The sequence below is a fragment of the Manacus candei genome, unplaced genomic scaffold (assembly GCF_025592945.1).
Source record: "Manacus candei isolate 608988 ecotype Guabito, Panama unplaced genomic scaffold, ASM2559294v1 h1tg000028l, whole genome shotgun sequence".
In the NCBI taxonomy this organism is placed as follows: domain Eukaryota; kingdom Metazoa; phylum Chordata; class Aves; order Passeriformes; family Pipridae; genus Manacus; species Manacus candei.
In genome coordinates, this window is record NW_026138076.1 from 34,681,995 (window position 1) to 34,694,362 (window position 12,368).

The following is a 12,368-nucleotide window of genomic DNA, read 5'->3' on the forward strand; positions in this document are numbered from 1 at the left end:
CTTGTCCATGACAGCTGGTTTGTTCATGGACACACTCATCTTGCTGTATCAGCAGGTAGGCACTCTACTATACTACTACACTATCCTCCTATCCTCCTTCCTTGTCAGGACCTGCAGCTGGTAATGCAACATGAAGAAAGAAGTCATGACACCCTTTTCTGAGCTCTACTTTCATCTTCTGAATTATTTAAATTTAGTTATACATCTGTAAATAGAGGAACATCTAGAATACAATGCAATAAAGAAGAAAGAAGTGAATTGTTCACTGATACCTGAAGCTTGGTTGTTCTCCAGGCTGGGCAGCTAGCACCTTCCAGCTAGTGCTGGTGCAGTTGGGCACTTCCCTGGGTAGTTAGACAAGGAGAGGTATGTTGTTCATTAATTCGTGAAAAGTGTTTGCTTGTTAGTTTCACAACTTGGGAAGCAAGCATTTAAAGAATCTGCAACTAAGGATTTGTGAAGGACATGTACTCAACACATACTCAAGCTCAATTTGAATGTTGTAGCGAGGTCTAGGGACAATTAGGCAAGGTTTCTCTGTTGTCACAACAGCAACTTGAGCGTGGTCAGAGACAGCAGCAGATGTTCAGCCTTCTCTGCTTACTGATGTGCATGGCAAAGCCTCATTCAGTCCTGTAATATGCCTGCTGCAGTGCTTCCAAAGAAAGTACTGTCTCAGAGAACTATTCCTAATGTTTTGCCTTCCCAAGAACCTTACTTTGATTTGTTATAGTTAGATTTTATGTTATTATTTAATTATTTTTATAAGAGCTCACTGGCTTAAAGGTTGGTAAATAAGAAGATTACAGATAATGGGAAAATAATTGCTTTTTCACCTGATTACCATGAAGGTAAATAAACTGAATGCAGACTATGAAGTACCTGGAATACTGACTCTGATTTTTCATCTCGTGCCCATTAATGCCAACAACAAGTGAAGGCTTAGAACTTGCTCTGGGGCAGCAATGCTAATAATACAAATTACCTCATATTAGTAAAGAGCACAACTAATGAAAGTTAGCCATGGTTACTGTTGTTTTGTTAGTGAGCTTTCTTCATTTACAATTCATTTACAATTCTTCATTTACAATTCTTCATTTATTTTCTGCTTTCAGTTACATTGTGAACTTGCGTTTTCCTTTTTTTTAATAGATATTCCTGTATTTGTAGTGTTCTAAGGACTCCCACTGATAAATGCTTACATTATTTCTCATAAAGTTCTTAAAACAGAGTGCCCTTTTCTGTTTGACTTTTAACAAGGTTGAATGTCAATTTAGTTTTTCCTCTGTTTCATAAATACATCCCATTTTATTGAAGGTTCCTGGCAAAAAAGAGAAACTCAAGCCAAAGTCTTTAGTGAATGTTGCATTCCTCAGATGCAGATTTTGCTTGGTTAACTGTGACAAATTTGCCATGCTAAGCTATTGCTCTCTACCTTAATGCACAATAGGCAAGATTAAAACAAAGTAAAATAATGTAAGATAAAGTAAAAAAGTTTGCAACATTGACAAATTTTAGCACTGCTTAACAGAATCATTTTGGTTTTGTGAGGTTTTACTGCACTGTGGGGAAAGTTGCCTACTTGAACCCTGAGCATATAAATTATCATCATTAAGCCTACCTTAGACATTCACATTGAGGTTAAGGCATTAAAGGGATGGACAGCCACAAAGATGTGGCTGCTCTTACACTTTTTCTGTTTTTACTGACCTTGAATTTGATTGTCTTTTAGGGCATCTGAAACCCTTAATGGGAAGGTTTTTGCCACTATTCATATTCTCAGCAAAATGGCAGAAATGTATAAGCAGGTCCAGATGGATATGTAATTATCCATGACAATCCAGAATGTATTTCTGATACTTGAGCCCATTATCACTAAACAACATGATAGAAGGCAGAGCAGTGACTCATAACAGTGGCAAACTGCATCCTCATACTGAAGAGGTGGTTTGGTTAGAAACAGAACTCACTCTTTGGTCCAGTATGTCCTCTGAACCTGTCGTGCAATTTCTCCCTGGAGGAGAAGGAATAAAGTGCTTGTTCTTTTTTGGAGGGCTTTTTATTGCCTTTTGCTGAATGGTTTGAGGATAGCTAATAGTTTGCAAACATGTGGGATCTAGGTTTTAGGAGTGACAACTAATTTTGTGGAGCAGCCTTCTAGTGACGAGAGAAGAAAGCTAAGACGTAGTGAGTGTTAAAATGATTCTTGATGCATTTATGCATGTTATATATATCTAGTTGTGTTAGGAGAGACCTGGGTTCAAGCAGAAAATTGTTGAGTTTTTGTATTGAAATTGTTTCCTTGACCATAAATTTTGTATATTTTCACTGTTATTTCTCTGCCGTACTTTTTGATAAGAAGTAGAAGGAGGAACATAAGGACATACAGGCTAAGTTGTTATCAATTACAATTTCAAATTAAAGTACGGATACCTGAAAGTTCAGGACATTTACTGATGCAGGAATATAGCTAAATCTCACCACCTAAAGCTCACAGGAAAAAACTATTCTCAGAACCTTAACATAAGCCATATCCTTCAGATTTGCATCTCTTCTCAAAGAAAATTCATACGACATTTGGAACATCTTTTAAGCTTTTGGAGTATTATCTGACATGAGGGTTGGAATGAGCTGAGAAATAGGAGTCACGAATCTTTTCCCTGCCCTTGCACTGACTTGTTGTATGACCTTGAGCAAGTGGCTCAGGCAAACACTTTAGGAGTTCTCTCAGATTTTATGTTCTCTGACTGGTATTTGTTCACTGGTTTATTTAGAAAATTTGCTTTTCAGGTCTAAGTTACAAAAGGAAAGGACAAGGAAACCATTGGAGTTTAACATCATTGGCAGCCAAAAGGCATGGTACTCCAACCAGCATTATTTTAAAAGTGTTGCATTAAATTCTGTGCCTCAGTTATGCCATCTCTGAAAGTGGAAAAATAAGGTGGATAATAAACTGCTCATGGTTTGAAAAAACATCACCACAGTAATGCAAAACACTATTTTATTTTAGGGTTTCTGACTGCTGTGCATAACTCAGGGAATCTTCACATTCTCCTGAACGAAAAAAATCTATCTTCTATTTTGCCTCCTACAAAAGGGAAAACTTTGGCATGCTCAAGTATGCCTTAAAGGCAATGCTGCCTTTGGGATCTCACATTAACATAATGATAAATGTGCTGCGTATTGCTTGAAAATGCTATGTGCCAACGTGTCAGAATATGTTTTCCCTGCACACCTCTCGATTAGCATCCTATTTACATACTGGCAGGAAAGGGATTATGAGAAAGACCTACGAAATAAAGTATGTGTTAATATGGTCTTCTCTAAGGCCACAGTATTAGTTCCAAAATCAGCTCTCTGGTGGCATGTCCTTCCAAGCTAGTGGGAATGTGTTACATGTTTTGAAGTACCAAATCCATGTGTGTTTTGGCAAGTAGTAGTAGTGGTGACACGCTTTTCCATCTTATACTAGTGCTGTATTTACCGTATAATTAAGACTCAATACATACCTTGGACAAAACCACTTTCCCACATTCCCTGGTGTATCACAGGACAAAATATCTAACTTCAGTGGAATTTTCACTGGTTTCATCCATTCGAGTATTATGGAAATAAGGAAGAAAATAGTGGAAGCATCTGATATCATTAGTAATTTGTTTTTTGTTGCTTTTGCTTATGTCTTTGTATATTGATTATTCTTTGCTTTGGTTTTATTTGTGTGTTTGTTTTAAAATAATTTCCTGAATTTCCAGTAACTCACACTATTCAGAAGCCCTAAGCTCTAGATACCTATTGTAGCAGGGGCAAACATGAAAATACATATGCAGTAAAAAAACTCACTGAAAAGATAGTTGCTATTCCTTCTTTGTAAATTAAAGATACTGTTGACATTGTAATTTATACTTATGCAGTGCTTATAAATCCTTTTTATTAGAAAACCTTCAGGTTAGGGACTTTATGGGCGTATCACTCTATCCTATTGAATTGAGTCAAAATTAATTTCAAGACACAATTTACAAATAATATAAACATGTAGGAATCTGCAAAGAATACGTGGCCAAAATTTGTATGAAAATCATACCACATTAACAGACTAAACAATTTTGTAGCATCATGGCAAAATGAGCGTATATTTACACCTCTGAGAATAGATGTGAAAGAATTAATGAAGTAGCCTTAGCAAGATGCCTTTCAGGAAGTAGCCTTTCAGGAAGATGCTGTTTATGTAAGATATCCTTTATCAAATCCAGCGAAAAGAATGTTGTAACTCTTGAGATGTGAAATGATCAGAGCAGGTGAGCCATTTAGGGAAGCAACAAACATCTTATTTTAGAGCTGCTATTGTGGTTTAGGGACAAAAAAAATCCTAAACCCTTCTCTGAAGCAGACATAGCCTGGATGCCATGCATGGAGATGCCAGAGTGGAAAAGTTCATGAGAGGAAGGAGAGAGGTATCAGTCACCATCTCCTGGAAAGGGCATAGCAGAGTTTGAAGAAGAAGATTAGATAATCCAATTTGTTCTTTCTGACTTTTATATGAAAACTATAAAAAAGTGAGGTCAGTGGCACAAATTGAAATTGCAATTTAGAGGAAAGATAGCTCAAAAAAGGAGATACAGATTTATGAATATTTAGAATAGAGTTAGTAGATTAATTCATGCTTTCATTGACTTTTACAAATGGCTCTGAGCAAAGAATTGGTTCAGGCTATGATAAATATTATTTTGAATGTTACAATAGAATGCACAGTAAACTAATATCCCCTCAAGCAACAAATGTAAATACAGTTGTTGGTATTATATTTCCAGAGGTTATGTTATTTTAATCAGCTCTAGAGAGGACTATCTCTGGGAAGTGCTGCTCTGATGTTGAATGTTACTGGCTCCTACTGGTGACCATGATGTCTGAAACTAGAATAGTAAAGCTCAGAAAATCTGGAGAGCTGCCAGATCCAGCTGAACTCAGTGGATCAAATTCTGATGGTTTTACACATGTGCAGCTGTGTTGACTTCATTAGGGTCTCGTGCGTATAACAAAATACTTTCTTCTAATATGATTATATCAGGAAGCTGGGATTCAGCTGTATCTGATTTATTATTGCATTAGATATCAGTTTGCCCACATCATATTTGTCAATAACATGTCAAATGAAAAAAAAAGAAGTAATAACACCTGGAAAGAATATAACTTTAGTAGATGGTTTTAGAAAATGAAATAGATTAAATAGACAAAAGAAGAAAAAACTGATAAAACTGTCAAAGCAAAGAACCAAGGCCAGACAGTGTGGCTTAACATCTCTGCTGCCCTCTCAATGATGGCCTGACTTAACAGCATGCTGAAGAATTTAAAATGCAGTAATAGCTGAAACAGGGTCATTACAGACAGTGGGTGGGATTTTTCAAGCACAAGTTGAGCACTCTCTCAAGTCCTTGATGTTTTAGCTTTGGTTTTTAGTAGGTGCACAGGTGGGCCGACCCTTGTATTTCTGAACTGACTCTCAGAAGCTGAAGCTGGATGTATGTTCAAGCCACAAAGATGTGTTTTCTACCTCATGTTGTGCTTCTGTAGTTTTCAGGCAAGCTTACTTTAGACAGCCAGTCTACATAGATGGATTCTCATCTTGCATGATTAACAGGGCTGAGAACTCAACTTCAAGGAGTTCTTGAGAGAGCTGTTTTAAATTGATTATTTTGCTGTTCAGAGGCTCTAGTTACATAGCACTCATTAGTGACAACTAAGGCACTGAATAAAGCAGACCTGTCAGACGTCCTGCCTTTGAAAAGACAGATAAATTAGTCTGGGCAGAGTGCCACACTGGTCTGGTTATATTACTTGCAGTAGCTGAACTAGCTCAGAGAGAGCTAGCTCAGGTATCCCTTCACAAGAGGATAGTGTGCTGTCTGGATGCCACTCATGCAGACAAACAGTTAATACCATTTTGAATAGGCTTGCCTGCTCTGTTTCAGTTAAAGTATTCAGGTAACTCAAAATAATAGGCTAAAAGTGACAAGTTTTGCTTTTTTGAGGGGGACTGTGCTCTAAGGGAGACCAGTGGTGTTAACCTACTGTGTTACAAATGGTGGGTGGCCTTTCACCTTTCCAGCTCACTCTGCTATCACTCAGTCAGGTTCCTCTCAAGATGCTCTCATTTGTCTTCTGGCCCTGGGGGCTAGTGCGAGTGCAGTGCTGTCTCAGGGGAGCTCAGGCTGGGGGCTGTGGACCCAGCCTGTGTCAGCTAATGCAGAGCATGACATTGAGGTAAGAGGAGAAAGGGCAGAGTTTTTTTGCTGCCCTCTCTCTCTGTGCCAGACTACAGCTGGACTCAGAAAGGGACCATCGAGTTGAGTTGATGTAAAAGCCGTATGATGCTCATGAGCATTTGCTCATCTTTTCAATGATGCTGTATCTCCAGAAATGTTATAAAAATGTAAGCAACAGGTTAGTCATCATTTATTAATTCACCTAGATAACTCTAAGACAACCAAGTGAAATTTGAACTGGAAATACAGTTTCTCAGAAATTGTTTTCCCTTCCCATCTGTACTTTATTATATATTTTGTCATATCCAATGTCAAGACACAATCAAAAGATTTCACAGTGATATCTTCTCTTACTCCCTCCTCCTCCCAAATATGAGTCAAAAAAGAATCAGAAAGAAGGACAGACTGCCTAGGAACTCCAGTAAATTCAGCCAGTGGTTTGGATCAGCACAAATTTGCACCAAGGCAGATAAATAACAGCTACTTTATACAGGGCAGAACATCCCCAAAAGGAGAGACCTGTTCCCTTCATAGGCAGTCAGACAGGAGTCTGGCTTTGAAAGCTTAGGCTCAGTCCAATAGTAGGAGAACTTGAAAATTTGTTTCCCATTTCTCAAGAAAATGCTCATCCTGTGCATGTGTTTCAGCTGATCAGCTGGCATTTTCTGGCAATGACTGACGGTCATGGTTTAACCCCAGCCAGCAATCAAGTCCCACACAGCCACTCACTCACCCACCAGAGAGAATGGGAAGTGAATCAGAGGGGAAAAGCCAGAAAACTCATGGATTGAGATAGAGACAGTTTAATGGGGAAAGCAAAAACTGCATGCACAGGCAAAGCAAGGAATTAATTCAGTTCCCCACGGGCAGGCAGGTGCTCAGCCATCTCCAGGAGAGCAGGGCCTCATCACGCATAACAGTTACTTGGGAAGACAAACACCATCACTTCAAACATCGTGCCCCTTCTTCCTTCTTCACCCCACTTTATGTACTTAGCATAGTGTCATATGGTGTGGAATATCCCTTTGGTCAGTTTAGGCCACCTGTCCCAGCTGTGTGTCCTCCCAACTTCCCATGCATCCCCAACTTCCTTGCCAGTGTGGCAGTATGAAAAGGTTTGGCTCTGTGTAAGTTCTGCTGAGCAATAACAAAAACATCTCTATATTATCAACCCTGTGTTCAGCACAAATCCTAAACACACTCCCATACCAGCCACTGGGAAGAAAATTAACTCAATCCCAGCTGAAACCAGCACACTGACATGTTTGGAAATACCTCAGTGAAGCTATAGGAAGCATGACAAAACATCATCCAGTAACCTTTTACTCTTGATATACATAAGTAATGTGCACACCACTGGAGAAATAAATGAAGAAGCATAGGTAAAATTGACATTAGCCCTCTGTAGCTTCCTGGATTGCTGGTCAAACTGGCCTGTACCAAACAATGTTTAAGGCACACATTTGACCTCACTGATAATCAGTGAAGCAAGTTTAGGGGCTTCTGGTAAACACTGATTTAACAGAATAAAACAAAATTCTGTCATATTTAAGTATCCAGCTATTTTAGTTTGTAGATAAAGCTGGAGAATTTTAGAAAGTTGGGCAATTTTGCCCAGGAGTCCTTGACCAGGTACTCACATGGCTGCTCTGTGTGGTTGGAGAAGAAGGGTGTTAGAGAACACAGCAGGGTTAATGCAACCTCTCACAACAATATTCACCCAAGAAGGAATCAAAAGTCAACTCTCAGTTAAAGCGGACTCTTTACACTCCTAATGACTCAGTGGAGACTTGCAAGACTCTTACCAAATGCTGTTAAATAAAATTTTCCACTTCAGCAACTTATTCAACCAGAGGGAATTCTGTCTGCAGTACAATTGAAAGTATTCTTGTTCGGAAAATAGACATCACTGATTACCCTGCATTTGTGAAGGCATTGTTCTTGATGCTACCCATTGGTCTGTGCTTTGAATAATCCTTCATGATTGCTACTGAATAAGTCAATGTTTTTAGAGCATCAAACCGGGAATGGATTATTATTATTATAATAACCATTTTGTCAGATGCAGTTGTTGCCACAAAGGCTGGCTAGAAACAACTAAGACTCCCTTTTAAAATTATACCATGTGCATTGATCTAGAAATTGGGGGGATTAACTAGTCAGCATTTGGGGTGCTCTTAATAAGCAATACATTCCCATTTATGAGTGATATGTATAAAGACAGAAAAAACCTCAGTAAAGGAAAAAATACTCAAGGACAGCTTATAAAAACACTTGACAATATATCTGTGAAAGGAAAAAAACAACCCTCTGTTTCAGGACAAACTAATGTTTCAACACAGTGCAAATATCCAAATGTTCCATCACCACTGTCCTGATCCTTCCTCCCTTTCAGAAAATCCTTCCATGTTTCAGTTTCAGTGGACAGCATGACCCCATAATGGAGGCATCCCTTCAGCACCTGGTCCCATCTGTTTGCTCATTCTGCTATAGGTATTTTAGGTAGTAAGGTCCCATCATATTTTATTCTGCTTATCTTCCATGATGCAAGGTTATCTGCAATGGCTTTTTTCTGGGAAATACTCTGTCAATATCACCTCACACAGTGAAGTTCACAGCATAGTATTCCTGTTATTTGTATTGCCATAGCTCTTTCGAGCCCCAGAAAGGGTCTCCACAAACATCCCTTGAGTATTTTCTTTATTACAGAATAAGTATCCTTCCCCTGGCTGCCATTTCGTTCATGGCAGAGAGAATTTTAAGTTCACATACGTTAAGTTTGGTCCTAAAGCATCATTGAGAAATTCTAAATAGAAAGCTTCCGCCAATTAAGTTTTTTCTATCACTAAATTCCCCATGGCCCCTAACACCTGAGTGGCTCCTTCATCTCCATTTATCTGTAACTATTTCATGCATGCAGCTAAAGAAGCTGTGACCATTCCTTGCTCTCGTTACCTTAGGAAGGATCAAACAACTTCTTACCTTCTCAGAGTCTTATGTTATTATTCTTATTTACATTACAGCCTTATCTAGACCCTCAGGTCAATAAGGCACTATTGGCCAAAGCATTAGGCAAATACAATGCCCCACCCTGAAAAAACTATAGCCCAGGACGTGTGACATAGAGAAGGAGGGAAGACAAGGCTGAAGTCAAAGTCATTATACATGTTATACTAATTTAAAACTTTTCTGCACGCTATAAATTCACAGAAAAAGTGTTGAAACTCGCCATCTGTGCCTTAAGCTATTAGACAGGGTCTGAGGATATATCTGTAAGGTGGCTGGTGATTGTGGTTGTCCTCTGCTTTCAGAATATTCCTGGAAGACTTTACAGAGAAGGCAAAGGCAGATGTAGCCTGAAAAAACTCAGCCTTCCTCAAAATATTCAGGTAAGAATTCAGTTTTGAAAAGGTTATCTGAAGAGAAGCCTCAGAGTTTCTCTGACTAGCTTCTGTCCAATAATATACATGTATTTTTTTCAGTTTGTCTTCAAAGAATGTGTTGTTCTTACAGAGAGGATTTCAGCACAAAGACAAAAGAGATCAAGGTATCACAGCCTGATACTCTCCCTTCCAAATGAAAGCTTTTTTGCTAGGGAGGTGGACGTCTAAGACAGGTACATAGCAAAATATTGCAAGCACTGCAATTCAGTCTTAAGATAGTCACACATTCAACAATAGGTGGTTTAACAATTGCATGAAATTAGATGTCCCTGTTAGGTTTTTTTACTGTAATTCGCAGAAGCTGCACTGAACAAGACAGAACAAAGCACAAGCTAAGAGATTAAAATGCCGTAATGTACAAAGATCCCACTTCATGCCATTTTTATGCTGGTGTTACATATTATGCTGGATGGTGTTGTATGTCATGCTGGATGCCATGCAGTGTGTCTAACTGTTGTTATCTACCCTATAACTTAAAATAATGGTTCAGTGTTAGTCTCAAAAATGGTAGGCTAATCAAGGGCCTTTTATTTTGCAGTCTGTTGTCTCACAGCAGTTCTCATTTTTACTCTTAGTAGCAAATACATTCTGCCTCAGAGGATCTGCAACTACTAAGTGGCAAAAATGGTAAGCTTGGTTGTAAATGAAACGTGGGATACACTGTCAATACAAGCTGTACAAAACATAATGAGAGCATTTAAATATTTTATGATTTTTTCCAATGTTCTATCAGAGATTGAACACTGGAATGAGTCTTAAGTGAGAGCAACTTACCAGATGAAGAGCATAGAATGCTCTTCATAAATGAATGTCTTTCATAAAAATTAATATTTAAACAATGTAGTTAGTTGTATTATAATTGTTCAACCTCAGTACAATCATGATGTTTCACTACTATTTCCTCTAGTATAACTCTGATCTGAATATTGTATACATAAACTGCACTGAATAGGAATTCATCAGGCATGGAATCATCTCTTAGAAATGCAACTCTTTGGTTGACTAGGATGGTTAATGCAGCCTCATTTTGAAGATACTGAATGTGCGTGTGTGTATACACATACATATGTGTGTGTATGTGTTTTAATCTAATTTACTATAATAAAATAACATATATGTGTTTTAGTCCCAAATCCACAGAAATCAGTGTAAAACTCCTATTTCCTTCAGTGAACATTGGCTCTTATGCCCCCAAGACATTTTACAAGAATGAAAGAATGCTGACTCTTTTGAGAGCTGAATATTACTATCACCCTACCTTGGCTGAATATTTTAACACAGACAAGATTTTGCATACTAAGCCAATAGAGCAGTAAGAAACTGTTGAGGCAAACTTATCAAGAGGATATTATCAGTAGGCTACTCCAGCATGGACCTGTACCTGCTCTTTCCTTCAAGCTCCCGCCCCATTTCACTAATGAAAAAAAATCACATTCAGTGAATGTGGTCATGCAAATCCATACATACACATGCATACACTTATGGAAAGTCTGTTGCAGGCAATAGAAACACTGATACGAACTTCAGTGAAGACGGACTGGGGAAGTAAATCGGTGTGTAAGGTCATCTGGAACATTTAGCAGCAAATTTAGTAACCAAAACACTCCTTTTGAGTATCAGCTGCCTTCCTGTTCCCATTCTGCAAAACTTTTGCAGTCATTTGTTAGACCAGCAGCATATTTATCCTCCTGTATTGTATTAACTCTTTTTTTGAGGACCACCTCGTTCAAACAGTTTTTGCAGTTAGCGGTCTCAGTGCTTGAGTCAGAAGGCAGCTCCGAAATCTGTGTTTGTGCATGGTAAGTGTGAATCCTCTCTGTATGCAGGAAGGATACCAATGTGGGATACCCCTCCAATCGGTGTGGAAGGCCAAATGAGTGGGAATAGAGCAACTATGTCAGAAACTGCTGTTCTGACCACCAGAAGAAATACAGTAGCTCAGTACATCTGGGCTCCTCCACCTCCTACCTGCCCAGAAGGGAACAATCATCACAATATCCTTAACTGTATCATGAGATATCATTAAGTTTATAATGAGATTTAACATTTTGAATGCAGAAATACACTGGACACTATATCTGTCCAGTGTTGGTTAGCAAGGCATATTGAGGGAGATGGATGAAAAAAACAGAATGGAATTTTTTTTTGATAAGGCTTCATTTCATTTGCATGAAGTAATCTAAGCAAGTTTTTGGAAGGAAGATAGAGTAGGATTTTCTTATTTTGAAGCTGGTTAGTTTTGAAAGAATTCTATTGCACTTGATCCACATTTACTAGAAGCATGCTGCATGTCCTTGAAACCTCTCCTATATTTCCCTCTCTACATTTTCAAGATTTTAATGTAATTTAAAGGATTACAATTTCCCTCTGCATTAGCACATGAATTTCTCATTTGGTGAATGCAGAAGTAGGTGGGGAGAGGAACACACAAGTGGAACACTTAGATTAACTGAAACACATCTAAAAATATGTAAGCCAGTCAAGACAAAAAAATATACAAAATCCCCCTAGTCTATCAGATTTTCTTCTCGGAAAATCTTTACTGCAATGAAATCTCTGCAAGCACTAATCCTTGGTAGATGGCATTTTATTTCATTTAATTGATTTTCTTTATTGCAGCCAAGTAGATAAAAGATTGAAAATCTTCTATTGTACGTGTGTAAAT

The 12,368-nt window shown here is 38.3% G+C and overlaps 1 long non-coding RNA gene across 1 annotated transcript in view; it reads right to left on the reverse strand.

The window, feature by feature from the left end:
- The window catches only part of LOC127472120 (uncharacterized), a 91,210-nt gene that overhangs the window by 1,240 nt on the left and 77,602 nt on the right, over window positions 1-12,368 (reverse strand). Inside the window, exon 3 of the long non-coding RNA XR_007904879.1 lies at window positions 273-344. This is a non-coding gene — a long non-coding RNA (uncharacterized LOC127472120). The remainder of the gene's footprint in view (window positions 1-272; window positions 345-12,368) is intronic.